The sequence below is a fragment of the Patagioenas fasciata genome, chromosome 1 (genome assembly GCF_037038585.1).
Source record: "Patagioenas fasciata isolate bPatFas1 chromosome 1, bPatFas1.hap1, whole genome shotgun sequence".
NCBI lineage: Eukaryota > Metazoa > Chordata > Aves > Columbiformes > Columbidae > Patagioenas > Patagioenas fasciata.
In genome coordinates, this window is record NC_092520.1 from 54,945,992 (window position 1) to 54,959,981 (window position 13,990).

The following is a 13,990-nucleotide window of genomic DNA, read 5'->3' on the forward strand; positions in this document are numbered from 1 at the left end:
TGCCTGCTGCTTTCAACACAACACATGAAAAAGACAGAAAGTAAGACTAGTTGCTAGTAAAAAATATGTTGAAGCAGCTCAGGAGTTATAAATGGAGATTCTAACTCATAAAAACTCTGAACAATGCACCTCCCTGTACTACTCAGCACCTGAACACACCCAGGTTAGACAATACCTTGAACCAAAGTCACCAACATACCATCTGAGAGCAATTCAAATGAACACACATTCATCAGCATCACCAACGAAAACACCAAAAAACATGGACAAGATTCAGCTAGCTGACTAAACCCTAAACCGAGGTATCTATACATAACATATGTGTCTATGCAAACATTGCCATCAAACCTGGCTCAGTTCAGACACCCATAGAAAGGTGTCTATTGCCATTTGAGAGCCTATAGAAGACAGGAGTGAGCTCAGAGGAAGGTGAGGTACCGAGGCAGGTAAGGCAGGGAAAAGTGCTTCTAATGGAGTACACGAGGAAGGAGAAATGGGTAATCTTCAGAGAAATTACAGTGTGCAGAAAAGGAATAGTGGATAAATGATAATACGGAGATTACTTAGTGAGCAACAGAAAAAATAAAACCGTGAGTAGGAGAGTGGCATGTAATGCAGTTTTTCGTATGAGTACTTCCCTCCATCAAAACTACTGAATCTTACACAACTGGGAGCATGCTGCAGCATGCAGTACTAGAATTGATGTCCTGCTAGCCTCTGCTCCTCAGTAATGCATCAAAGTTTTACAAGTGCCTTTTCTGGCCAGGGGAGGAGAACCTGGATGGACAGAAAAAAGGACAGACAGATCCCGCATCCTGGCATCACCATGTTGGTGCTCATTGTAGGTCTGCGTGATACCCCATGTGGAAGCCATCGAGCAAACTTAAAAAAATACGGTTGTCTTCCAATTAGTCATCAGGAAAATGGCAGACACTATCTGTTCCTTAGTGCCTCCCTGTTCAGAAGTTCCTGCAGCTTCCCCTCAGCTATTGTGCTTAAAGGAGCTCTTGTCAGGGCCACACAATATCAGCATTATACTGATTTACAAAACAGCATTTAGAATCATTTATTATTTACCATGTGATATTACTGTCTCTGGAAAATTAGTAGCGCTATGTGCTGGCACCCCTGCCCAGAACTGCTCATCTGCAGCTATCTAAGGAATTTTCAGGGAGTAAATTTGAGCATGTGAGCAGCGGCCAAAGCTCCCTTGATCCAAACTTTCACTGCGTTGCCTTGTCCACACTTCTGAGCTACTGGGTCAGGCTACCACACCTGAAACTGTGTTAAATTTATTAGTTATAATATTCAGGTTTTATGGTGGAAGTAGAGAAAAACAGTATTTCAGCTACCTTGTCGTCTGGATTTGTGCCTAGGTTCGCCCCTAATAGCATATTTCCCAGCCTGTCATTAAAGGGCAGCAAACAAATATACCAATACGGATGCCAACGCAAGAAAGGAAATAAAGGAAATAAAGGAAGAGAACACTCTAAGGTACAGGCAAAGAAATCATTAAACACAACACACATGAGTAATACAGAATTCCTGAACAGTAAGTAAGCAGTGGATTCACTTTTTTTTCTCAATGACAGTATTGTTTCTCAGGCTCCTTCTACTGTACTCTAGCACAGATTAGCATCAAGCCAGAAAAGTATTTAGCCTTTGGAATTTTTGAAAGAATTCTGGTCAAACACAGCATTCTACATATAAATTTATGTGGAAATGGACATATGTCACAGGGGTGTAATTTAGGATTTTGCTTACAGCAGAACAATGTTTAGATGTCTTAAAGAGAAGTGCGACTTAAAAGAGTTTGGTGGCAGGTTCACTCTATTATTTTCTGCATGGGGGAAATATGCCAAGCCGAATGCTGCTTACCGTCTTTCCAGGTCACAGAATCACAGAATCACAGAATGTTAGGGATTGGAAAGGACCTCAAAAGATCATCCAGTCCAATCCCCCTGCTGGAGCAGGAGCACTTAGATGAGGTTACACAGGAAGGTGTCCAGGCGGGTTTTGAATGTCTCCAGAGAAGGAGACTCCACAACCCCTCTGGGCAGCCTGTTCCAGTGCTCTGGTACCCTCACTGAGAAGAAGTTTCTTCTCAAATTTAAATGGAACCTCCTATGTTCCAGTTTGTACCTATTGTCCCTTGTCCTATCATTGGTTGTCACCGAGAAGAGCCTGGTTCCATCCTCATGAGACTCACCTTTTACGTATTTATAAACATTAATAAGGTCACCCCTCAGCCTCCTCCAAGCTAAAGAGACCCAGCTCCCTCAGCCTTTCCTCATAAGGGAGATGCTCCACTCCCTTAATCATCTTTGTTGCCCTGCACTGGACTCTCTCCAGTAGTTCCCTGTCCTTCTTGAACTGAGGGGCCCAGAACTGGACACAATATTCCAGGTGTGGTCTCACTAGGGCAGAGTAGAGGGGAAGGAGAACCTCTCTCGACCTACTAACCAGCCCCCTTCTAATACACCCCAGGATGCCATTGGCCTTCCTGGCCACAAGGGCACAGTGCTGGTGCCTGTACCCATTCACGAAGCAAACTTTCAGGTGTCTTCTCTCCCTGATAACCAGTTGTTCCAGAGTCTGTGTTCTGCAGCTCCAGAGGCAAACTCTCAGGCAAGGCCTGTATCCGTCGCACTGTAAACTTTCAGGATTCTTCCTTCCCTGATAACTGTTCACTCCAGAAGTTTTATTTTAGAGTTCCGAAGGCAAACTTTCAGGGTAGGCCTGTATCCATTTGTGAAAGCAAACTTTCAGGCATTCCCTCCCTGATAACCCTTCGCTCTGGAGTCTGTAGTTTAAAACTCCAGAGGCAAACTTTCAGGCAAGGCCTGATAACCATATGCAAAGCAGACTTTCAGGAGACAAAATACTCAGGAAAAAAGAAATAAATTAATGAAGTGGAATAGCATGAGGGCTGGCTCAAGCTGGGTACCTGCACAGAGGTCCGCCTGAACATAGGAAATCATAATGAAGCACTGCCTGCAGGCATTTGGGGTGGCTCCACAAAGGGATTCTCGCCAAAAGGGTGAGCAGGGACAGAGCTTTCTCTGAGAGTTATCTCAGAGATGACTGGCCATCAAAATGGCATTAATGACATTGTGTTTATTAGAACTTAAAAGCACTACAAGATATGCATGTTGGTTAAGCCTTCTTAATCAAGAAAAAGCATTAATCTCTTAGTAGACAGAACATCCATCTGAACTATCTCCATACATCTAAAGCTAGAACTTCTGTTGTCTCTGATGCACAAGATCTGTTCAGGAGATGGGAAAGTGATTCTCACCCTTGTTTCAAGAAGACCTGGCACAAACAGATTCCCAAACTTGGAGAGGCAGGGAACCATGTTAATGCTGCACAACAACGTGCATTCATGCCAGCATATTGCCAAGCTGTGTCTGTCCCTCACTGCTGCTGCCTGCAGAAGTCACCTACCATGACCATGTCATACTTGCTCCTTGGCCAGTGTACCTGCCGCCACCCAGCATCTGCGCTGGTGTAATCTTCAGCTGACCAGGTGTCTTTCCATACAGAAGACCTAGGGAGCTGCTCAGCATTCACTGTAAAGCCCCACTCAATTTGGCTCTGATTCTAACAGGAGAGGGTTAGTTAGTTAGTTAGTTTCTACTGTAGGTAGCTGTGTACTTCATAGAGGAGGTCAACAGGATGTCATATTGTGCTGTCACACATCAACTGGTTGAAGGATAATCTAAATGTTCATGACATCACTGGGACTTTGCAGCCGTGATCTCCTTGAATTAATTCATAAAATCATAGAATGTCCTGCATTGAAAGGGACCCACTAGAATCATCGAGTACAACTCCTGACCCAGCATGTGACAGCCCCACAGTTCACACCATGTGTCTGAGGGCATTGCCCAGTCTCTTCTTGAACACTGTCAGGCTTGGGGCCGTGACACCTCCCTGGGGAGCCTGTTACAGTGCTCTACCACCCTCTGGGTGAAGAACCTTTTCCTAACATCCTTTCAAAACAAGTCGGTTTACATTCTGACTGTCTTTGAAGAGTTCTTGCTCATTTGACATGACAAATACTTTGGAGCCACGTCTCACTTTTGAGCTGCAGATCAAGTGGCTGGTGATCCAGCAAGTTGTGCGTAGGAAATCAAACTGAGGCCCTAATCAATACACTCCATTAAGTGTAAAGGTGTGCTAAAGATGTCTGCTTCACAACAGCAGGAATAGCTTCTTACTCTTACACGAACCATAATGGGATCACAGCAATTTTTTAACATGAAAAGCTGCAATAGAGCTATGTAAATTTGGAGGAGCTGAATACCAAATATGGTGTCTCATGTTTGTTTGAGTGGGTGGCCTCAGTATCTCTGGCTAGCTCTTGAAGACAAGCATTTACTACTCTGTTATATGTCAAAGGTGACTAGGAGAGTTCCCAGACTAGATTTCCATGAGTCAGCTGGCATGTGCCATGGAAAAGAGCACTAGTGAGTTATTCCATAGGAAATCAGAAGAAATCTCTGGCAATGCTATGTGCATGAAACATTCCGGGACACATCCACACAGACTTCTGACCCAAAGCAGCTTGGCAAAGCTGCTGGAAACGAGCATGGCACAAAAGGTCCTGGGCTCCTGGTGGACACCAAGATGATGAGGAGCCAGCAAGTTGGCCTTGGCCCAAGGCGGCAGCGAGTGGTACTCTAGGCTGCACAAGGCAAAGCATTGCCAGCAGCTGGAGGGAGGTGACCCCTCCCCTCTGCTCAGCGCTGCTGAGGCCAGGCCTGAAGTGCTGTGCCCAGGTCTGGGCTTCCAGATCAACAGAGACCACTGCAGTTTCAGTAGGGTGCTGTGTTCACCTGGCACTCTCCTGGCAACAGTTCTGTGCCAATACCAAGTCTCACGGGTGAGAGCCAAGCTCTTGACCAGCAGCAGAACTTGGCACTGGGACATCCTTTGGCAGACTTTCTCCAGCTGTCTGGCCACAACCTTGCATCTGACAAGCGTGTCCTATGGGAGGATTCTCCTGGCCTCATCGGGATGGGCCAGGTGAACTGCTGCTGTGGCTACGAGTAGGCATCCCCATGCACAGCTCGGAGACACACCAGACCAAACGGACCCCACAGCAGCCAATTTTCCCATGCCCGACACTGTCTGATCTGCAGGGACGAGCCTAAGCCCATGCACCAGTGCATGTCCATCCCGGAATCACGCGAGACACCGCTCCGGCAGCGCGTGCGGGTGATCCTGGGTTGTGCAATGAGGAAGAGGGACCTCCTCCTCTTCAGGGACACCTTGGTCATCACCAAGCACCAGTAAGATTTGCAGAGCCCAGCTGCCTTTCCTCTCAGGCCCTGAGGGCAGGGACACCCCAGGAGCAGCCCCAGGCTGTTCGCAACCTGCTGCTGGATACACCCATGGCCATGCCCGTGGCAGGGGAATTCGGGACGTGAGCCAGAGGGCTCAGCCACCTCCCTGCCGCTCCTCTCTGTAGATGTGGCAGTGCCCCATGCCCACAGCTCTGCCTGGCCCTGGGCCAGACACAAGTGGCTGGGCAGCGCCAAGGGTGCAGGTGGCGATGCTGCTGAGGAGGAGGAAGGAAAACACATCACCTCACTCGTCCCTATCTGGCCATACGGCTCATGTGTCATCACTTCCCGGTGAGTCTCGCAGCCACATCCCACAGCAGGGCTGGGCAGCGCCTCTGTCCTGCCCACGGGGCTTTGTCCTGCCCCTGTGGCCATCCCCATGGGGACAGCAGGGCTGTGCTGGCACCCAGCTCTGCTCACAGGCAGGGGAGCAGCAGCACTCAAGCTGTTTCTCCTCTCTTTCTGCAGCTGCCAGACAGTGAAGGAGCTCTGGCTCAGTGTTCTCCTTGGGTGAGCCCTGCCTGGCAGCACAGCCTGGGTGACTCATGCTCACAGCACAGGTGCTGTGATGCTCTAAGGCATTGTAGCCCTACCATGGGGAAACACCACTGCCCAGCTGAAGAGAGCTGCCCCGATGGCTGTTGGCTGCTCTTGAGTGGGCAAAGCTGCTGGAGCACCTTCAGTGCCCAGCATCTTCACCTGCCCAGCCCTGCCCTCACCACTGCTGCAGCTCTTCATTCGGATTCTGAGTAGTACCCGGCTGCTTTAGGGAAGCTTGGAAGTGCTCCCCGGGCTGGCAGGGGAGGGAAAAGGCTGCTTGGTACTACACAGCTCACTCTTTGCACCTTCCCCATGCACAGACCACCAGAAGTAGTGGAGGGAGCCCAGGTCACCTAGCTGCCCTCCTTCAAGGCGCTGCTGAAGGAGCGGAAGGCCCGCAATGCTGTGAGTGTCCCTCCTGTTTCTGCTCTGTCCCCAGAGGCTGTTCCAGCCCAGCAGCAGGTACATCACTTCTCAACTTCTTCTCTTCTCCCCTTGCCCAGGTGATGACACTGCATGCTGGAAGCCTGGAGAGGCTGCTTGAGGGCCAGGCAAAGATCAGGATAACTCAGAGAGAAATCTCAGCCATCTCCACCTCTCACACATGGCCAGGGCATGATGCAGCTTGCCAGGGGCCCTTTCTGCTGCAGGGCTCTTGGGGGAGTGCAGCACATTTCTTATGGGCTGATGCAGAGCAGCAGCCCTCACCTATCAGCCCCTCTGGCAGCAAAACTGGAAGTGGCCGGTTGGCTGGTGAGTTTGGAGTAGACGGGCACAGGATAGCCCTTCCCAACTCCTCTTGCAGACAGGCACTCATGCCGCACTGGGGCTGCTGCTGCCCTTCCTGCGGGGCACGTCTGTCCCCATTATTCTGCAGTAGGAGAGACCTGAGCCCCCAGGGTCCCTTGTTCCCAAATAACGCTTGTCGCGTGTACCCAAGGGTGGGGGACAGTGATGAGAGGCTCCAGGAGCACTGGCCTAGTGCTTCTGCTCCATGTGTCTTCGCTCTCTTCTCCTTGGCAGAAGGTGGAACCCGCAGGAGGGGCAAGTGGCTGCCCTGGCACTTTGTGCGGCCAGGGACCTCAACTGCTGCAAAGGCACCGGGGCTGTCGGGCTCTGCCCACACGGGGCTTCTCTTTGGCCGGCCCCTGGCAGTTCTCTGCAGCCAGGACAGTGCTCTGACCTAGCCCGTCCAGGTAAGCAAGCCTGGCCACGGGGTCCCCTTTCCTACTGGCTCCTCTGTGTCCCCATCAGAGACATCCCAGATGAGTCTTGAGAACAAAGCGCGCTCCTCTCCACATCACCCAGCTCCAGCCACCCCTCTGTCCTGCCCCAGGGAGACCTGCAGACCCATCCATGCTCACTCCTGCCCCTGAGGAAGGTTGGCCTGTCCCAGGGTCTGTTTCCAGCCCAGCTATGTCCTCCTCTCTCCCCTGCAGGACCTGCTGGCTCTGCTGCATGAGCAGGGCCCATTCACAGAGGGGATCTTCTGGCTGGTGGCCAGCAAGCACACCTCCCATGAGATCAGGGAGGCCCTGGACAGTGGAGCACAGGTCCACCTCACCAGCCAGCCAGTGCACCTCCTGGCCATCATCCTGAAGGTGAGCCCTGCTGACCTGGAGTCCGGCAGCTCTCGGCTCTGGCACTGCTGATGGGCTCCTGGAGCTGCTCGGCACCCAGCATACTGGGGATTCTGCCTCTGCTCCTGGTGGCACTGCTCACAGCCTCACATGCAGCCCTTGCCACTGCAGGATTTCCTCTGCAAGATCCCCTCCAAGTTCCTCCATGCAGAGCTCTACCAGCAGTGGATGTATGCCCTGCAAAAGATCAGCAGGCAGGAGAGGCTGGCAGAGCTTAAAGAGTAAGTGTGGCCAGCAGCGTGGCTGCTGCGCAAGGACTGGCCACAGCCCGCCGTTTGCCTGCAAAGCCACAGCCTTCCTGAACACGCTGTGTTTTCGGCCACCCAGCTCTTGCTGCTGCTGTGGGCTCAGCATTTTGGGGGTAAAAATGGCACAGAAAAGCACTTCTCTCCTTGGAGCACTGCCTGCAGGCATTGGGGGTGGCTCCACAAAGGGACTCTGGCCAGAAGGTCAGGCAGGGAGGGAGGTGGCCATATCTCAGCCAAGGTAGTCCCTGTGCTCTAGAGCCGGCTTGGCCAAGGAGCCTTCCCTGGGATGGGCTTGGCTTACATCAGCATGGGACCCCTGTCTTGACAACACCTACTTCATCTATTAATGTTGAGTTCCTGTTCCCGCAGAGTGGCCAGCAAGTTACCCGAGCCCAACCTCCTCCTCCTCAAGACCTTGCTCAGCCTGCTCCAGAACATCAGCAGGAATGCCACCATCAGCAAGATGACAGCCAGCAGTCTGGCCATCTGTGTGGGGCCAAACCTCCTCAGCCCACCCAAGGAGGACACGCTGGCCCTGGACGTCCTGATGTAGGTGACAGGGAAGGTACGCTGTGTTTCCCAGCCCACTGCAGCCTTCCAGGCCCACGCCAGCTTTGCTGTTCAGAGCTTCCTGGCTGCCTCCTCTCTTCAGAAGGGCAACTGCTGCCGTGGCTCCAGGTAGGCAGCCCCATGCACAGCTTGGAGACACCCCAGAACAAGTGGACCCCACAGTAGCTAATTTTCTCATGCCCAACACCGTCTGATCTGCAGGGTACAGTCCATCCTGACATCATGCAAACCACTGCACCTAATTCATTCCCAAAGCACCATTAAAGTCTTTGATGAAGAATTAAAAGTTTTTTGGCAATGAAAGTATTTCTAATATCACATGCACAAAAGTACAGACAAGAATTCTCTACTTTAACATTTCCTTCTGTCCCTGAGTACTCAAGTATGCCGTTGCAACATTTTTTCAAAAGCTTAAAAATTCTTTGGGAAAAATAGTAATGTAAGCAGTTATACTACTCCCTCACCTGCTCTCTTAGTAGGGGTCTAAGTTCTGTTTGTACTAATAGGATATGCATCAGTATTGAGTGCTCCTTGTATCGGACAAGCATTTCAACAGCAATCCCTGGTGTGATTAAGAAAAAGAACCAGTAATATCTTTTCATGAATAGATGAAAGATGCTGAAGAGAGGTAAGGAGCTGATTTACTGCTGGGCTTTGCACTGGTGACACCAACACTGAAAGACCTTTTCTGTGTGTTGTTCTGGTGTGAGTATATGAAAAAGGTTACAAAAAAGTAACTGAAAGCAGGAGCCCTCCCTAAAATTGTGCTTTGGAAAAATCCAAGTGATTTTTCCCAACTTAAAAGTAAAGAAAGGATCAGGGGGAAAGATATAAATGGTAAAGACTAGATTACACTAATTAGCACAGTTTCTGGCCTTTAAGCTATTTCTTTAGCCTTTCTGTGAACCAGAAGTAGTTTCAGCTGTTGACAGCAGAGGAATAATGAGGTCCAGCAATTTTGATGTCTGCTCCAGATTTGGCAAGAAGCAATCTCTAATTCTTTTGTCTCCGCCTCTGTCCCATGCTCCTGAGAGCCTCTCTCCTACCCTCCCATGCCATCCCACCCCTCTCCGCAGTTTCCCTTTCTTTTCTAGCGTCCTTCCATCTACAGCCAGTGGCAGGTGAAGGGCAGAGAAGGGACTGGGAATGAAGCTTTTTGCTTTCAGTTCTTCCATTATAAAGTTTGAGCTTAGAAAAGCTAAAAAGTGAGACTGGAAGGCGAACCTTCCCAGATGCTGCACTTCCAGCTGCCGGGGAGGACGGTGGGCACACGCAGCGTTGGGGCGCTGTGAGCTGCACAGCATTTCCATGATTTTGTGGTTGCCTTTTCAGCGTGTCCTCCTCTCTTCCGCAGCACGAAGCACTGGACAAGAGTAGAGGGAGGCTCGAGAGCTCATTCACCTTCACCTCCTTCACAACCACCTCTGCATGTTTTCTTCATGTGCACGCCACGCACACAAAATACAGGGTGAGGAAGAGAACAGGAAATTTCACGCCCAACCGCCCAACGATTCGGGTTGGGCCGCCACTGCTGCCACCAGCACGGCAGTAACGGTCATGACTGACACGTACGACGTGCCACGAGCGCTGAGAAATGACGTGTCGTGAGCGCCACGTGAGCGCCACGGTCCCTGTCAGCTCCACCCAGCAGCTCCCCGGCAGCGGCCTCTGCAGCGGCGCCGGGACGGGGGTTTGGCTCCGGCCGGAGGCCCCGGGACGGTAGCGGCTCCAGCCCCTGCGCCACCTGTGGTAAGAAAAAAAGGAAAGCGCCCTGCCGAAACCCGGGATCGAACCAGGGACCTTTAGATCTTCAGTCTAACGCTCTCCCAACTGAGCTATTTCGGCGGCTGCGTTTCAGCCGTTCGAGTGATAGTACTACTGCCTCCTTCCCACCCGTTAACTGGCCGCTCTTTTTGTGGTATTTTACATAGATGTTGTTAACATTGCCAGATACTATGACCACAAACGAATTCATGACGGACCTTTACAAATAAAATTATGCCTCAAGGTAAAGACAAATACAGTAATAACACAAACCATACATACACATGCATGAACAACACATAACCTACATGCATTTAGTGTCAGAATGAAAGCGTTTTGGTTGTGGCTCCCTGGATTATTTGGGGAGGGGTAACAGGAACCACAATATTCTATGGGATTGAAGACCATTAAATTGGCAATATTTTTGTTCCAGTTTATTTTGAAGTCTGACAAATTCCATACGGGGCTGACGTACCACAAACGTCAAGAGAATGGGCACCTACATCCTCATTTTCCTACGGACTTGCTCAGAGATGCACATTTCGCAGGGCAATGTTGTGTCTATATAAATCACATAGCCTGGCTAAGCACCATTATAAGAAAGAATATTTTATTTTCACATTGTTGGCTAGACATTTATTTCAACAGTCAACTATTACCACACTCCTGTGGCTACAGGTCACAGGTAGAGGATGCACACAAGTGCACACACTAGCACATGTGGCACTGCTGCCAGACACTGATGTCTCAAGATTGTGTTTATTTGCACATCCCATGGCTCTAAAAAAAGCCACCTCTGAGAGCATCCCCTATTCATGCTCCCTGCACACTGTGTAGGGAGAAATAGTGCTTTACACAATTGTCCCCAGCTGTTCCCTCCTGTTAGCCAAAAAAAGTCAAACCAACCTGTCTTTCACAGTAATAGAGAAATGTAACAAATCCCTCCTTTTTTGAGTGTGGAAGAAGCAGCCTTTTACCAAACTAGCCCTATGAATATCTGGTGACACAGATCCTGTATTTCCTTTTATTTTCAAACAGAGTATATTTTTCCTCAAGTTGTCCCACTTCTGTGAGGAACCACTTCTTAAGGAGCTGCAAATTGCTGACCAGGCATGAGATATATTTCCAGAAGCTGAAATGCTGAGGACCAGGCCAGCAGTTACTTAGTGACTGAAACCAAAAACTCATTAACAAAAAACTCCATCATACTAAAGAAGCGTGCTGTAAACATACTGGTACAAAACCTCACATTCTCGTGACTTTCCACTGCCAATGACTGTTTTGCTGAGAAATGATGAATGTAATCACTTAATGAGTATGTCTCCTACTGAAGCAGCTAACATCATCTCATGATCTTTGGTGCTGATAAACTCCAAATGTGCAATGACATGCATAGAAGTCAAAACACTAATGACTTTAGAGTTTTCTTACATTACCACAAAAATTAGAGCCACTGACAGGTTATTCTAATTTTTATTACTTTTAGAAATCTTTGTTTTGCCAGGTGAAATGGAAATGGTGACAGAAATAAAAACTAAAGGTAGTGCAAAGGAAAATTAAACAAAAACAAAAGGACAATTCAGTCTCAGATACAGTATATTTAATAAAACACCCTTTTTCTTCTCTCTAATAATTTTTTTTGTATGAAAGATCCTCTTACGAAAAATAGAAACACATTAGCATGTCGTGGCTGTTTAAAAAATGTGAAAATACAGTTTTAGCGAAAGGGAGCATTTCAAGTCCAACCAAAGCTATCCACAACTGTCTCCAAATTGGAAACCAAATTTGTGCTATTTTCTACCCCTTCAGAATAGGGATTGGACAGAGCAGCAGGGGGGGAATCAAAACAAAACAAGCAAACAAACAAACCCCCACATACAGAAAAAAAAAAAAAACAAAAACAAAAAACAAAACACCACAAAACACACTCTCTTTTTGTCCCATAACCGCCTCCTGTATCTAGCAAAGGACAGGATGGAAAAAGAAAAGCTGGTTTATAGGCATATGTTCTAGGCATATGTTTTATTTTACAATAATGTAAACCAGCCTCAACAACAGCTGCCACCCCTTATCACCAAGCAGCATGCTAATCTAAGCAAGAAGTTGCCCAGGTCAGGCCAGAGAAAGCGAGAACGATCACCACCACACCAACTGGAATCAGTGCAGACAAAGGTTCCACTGGCCACAACTCGCAGGGCAGGTAGACTGCGGGCAGCCTGGCCTCAGCTGCCCACTTCACCATCTCCCAAATTCATTCACGTGCTCCCGGCAAGGGCTGTGAGCTTGGCACGCCAAGGTAACAGGGCAGCATTGTTGGTTTTCCCCAATGCACAAGGGATTTCAGGAGCTGCTTCCTGAAGATCTGATTCAACCCACAACAGTAACCCCCCAAAACAGACAGCTGTCCCCAAACCATTTCCCAAGTAGGAGCTTCTCATCAGTGATGGAACCTGGCTTATTTAAGTGATCTCCACATTTACTCCATTTATTTTCTTATTGGTCCAACCTCAATTTGTTCTGTGACACAAACCTTGAGAACATAGGACTGAAAGATCACTGTGTTCACAGTATTTTACATCACTACCTTTGCCTTCTGCAGAAATGTCTTCATGCCTTCCACATGAAAACAGTGAGATATAAAACCTAGAAGCATTACACTTCTCCACACTAACAGTTCACTAGTTGATCCTTTGTCCTTTTCTTCCTACAGAAGCCAGAAGGTTAGTGGCAAAATGAGTTGTTTCCTTTAACAGTAAAAAGACTTTTCCCTGCAAAAGGAATGCTCCTACCAGAGTACTCACCTGCTAAGGCAACCTGATCTAGAGCATCAAAGTAGCTCAAAGCAGAAGCCTCCTAGATTAAATTAAAAATATACATTTTTTTAAATGAATATATGTATTCATATATATAAATAAAAGCAGGAGCACTGAGCCAAAAACCTCAAATGTTTTGAAGGATTAAATTTTAAAAAATCATTTAAACTAGAACAGCTTCCACTAAAATTGGATCCTTTTGAAAAATCCACTCCAAGTAATATCATTTGGACAGTCACATAAATGTCAGAGCTTGCATCTTGAGCAGCTAAACATTCAAAATCAATTTCAAAAGAGCTATTCAATAAACCAATCACACACTACCGCTTTGTTCTGTTTCCGATCTGATAACACTATCGCAATTAATTTCTAATGTTTCAAAAACACTGTACCTATTTTGTAAGATTAAAAATAATTTAGTAAGTAATATTCTATAATCTCTATTCCTAAAATTAAAGGCACATCACATTACCAGTACTCCAGCATAAACAGATGTGAAAAAGACACACTGTCATGCAGCTCACATGGAGCAGCTGCCACAGTAAGCATAAATAAAGCTCAAACACATCTTTGCAGTAGTTCAGCTATCACTCCTGACCTTCCCAAATGGAGGTTTTGGCTACCAAACCAAGTATCAGAAACCCAAAAAAATGCAAGTGCAATGCAACTCTACTATAGTAGCATTATCCCACTTTGTCATAGAAAGCTCACCTTCAACAACACATTCCTGAACATTAGAGCACACACTTTTTACTAAGGTAAGTCTAGAAGCTCACTTTTCAGCCTTCAAGAAGACCATTTCCAACAAAGAGTGGCATCTTACCAATGGCATTGTGGCAGACACAAGAGGTGTAATGAAGCTGTGAGCATCATGTGCCCAAAGGCACCACTATCTATAGGCTGTCTGTGTTACTACCAAAACTCTAGCAGGGCCAAAGCTAAGGTGAACACCCCAAGCTTCATCCTTCCTGCACTTTGGGTGAGGAGGAAAGGACTTCTGCACCTACTTGTGTTTTCAAGAGTTAACCCCCCACTTCTGAGAGACTTGAGAAGCTGCAGCAATA

The 13,990-nt window shown here is 48.0% G+C and overlaps 1 non-coding gene across 1 annotated transcript; it reads right to left on the reverse strand.

Annotated features, from left to right (window-relative positions):
• Nucleotides 1-10,121: 10,121 nt before the first annotated feature.
• TRNAF-GAA (transfer RNA phenylalanine (anticodon GAA)) lies at nucleotides 10,122-10,194 on the reverse strand. The gene has a single exon. It is a non-coding gene; the product is annotated as a tRNA-Phe (tRNA).
• Between the last annotated feature and the right edge of the window lie 3,796 nt (nucleotides 10,195-13,990).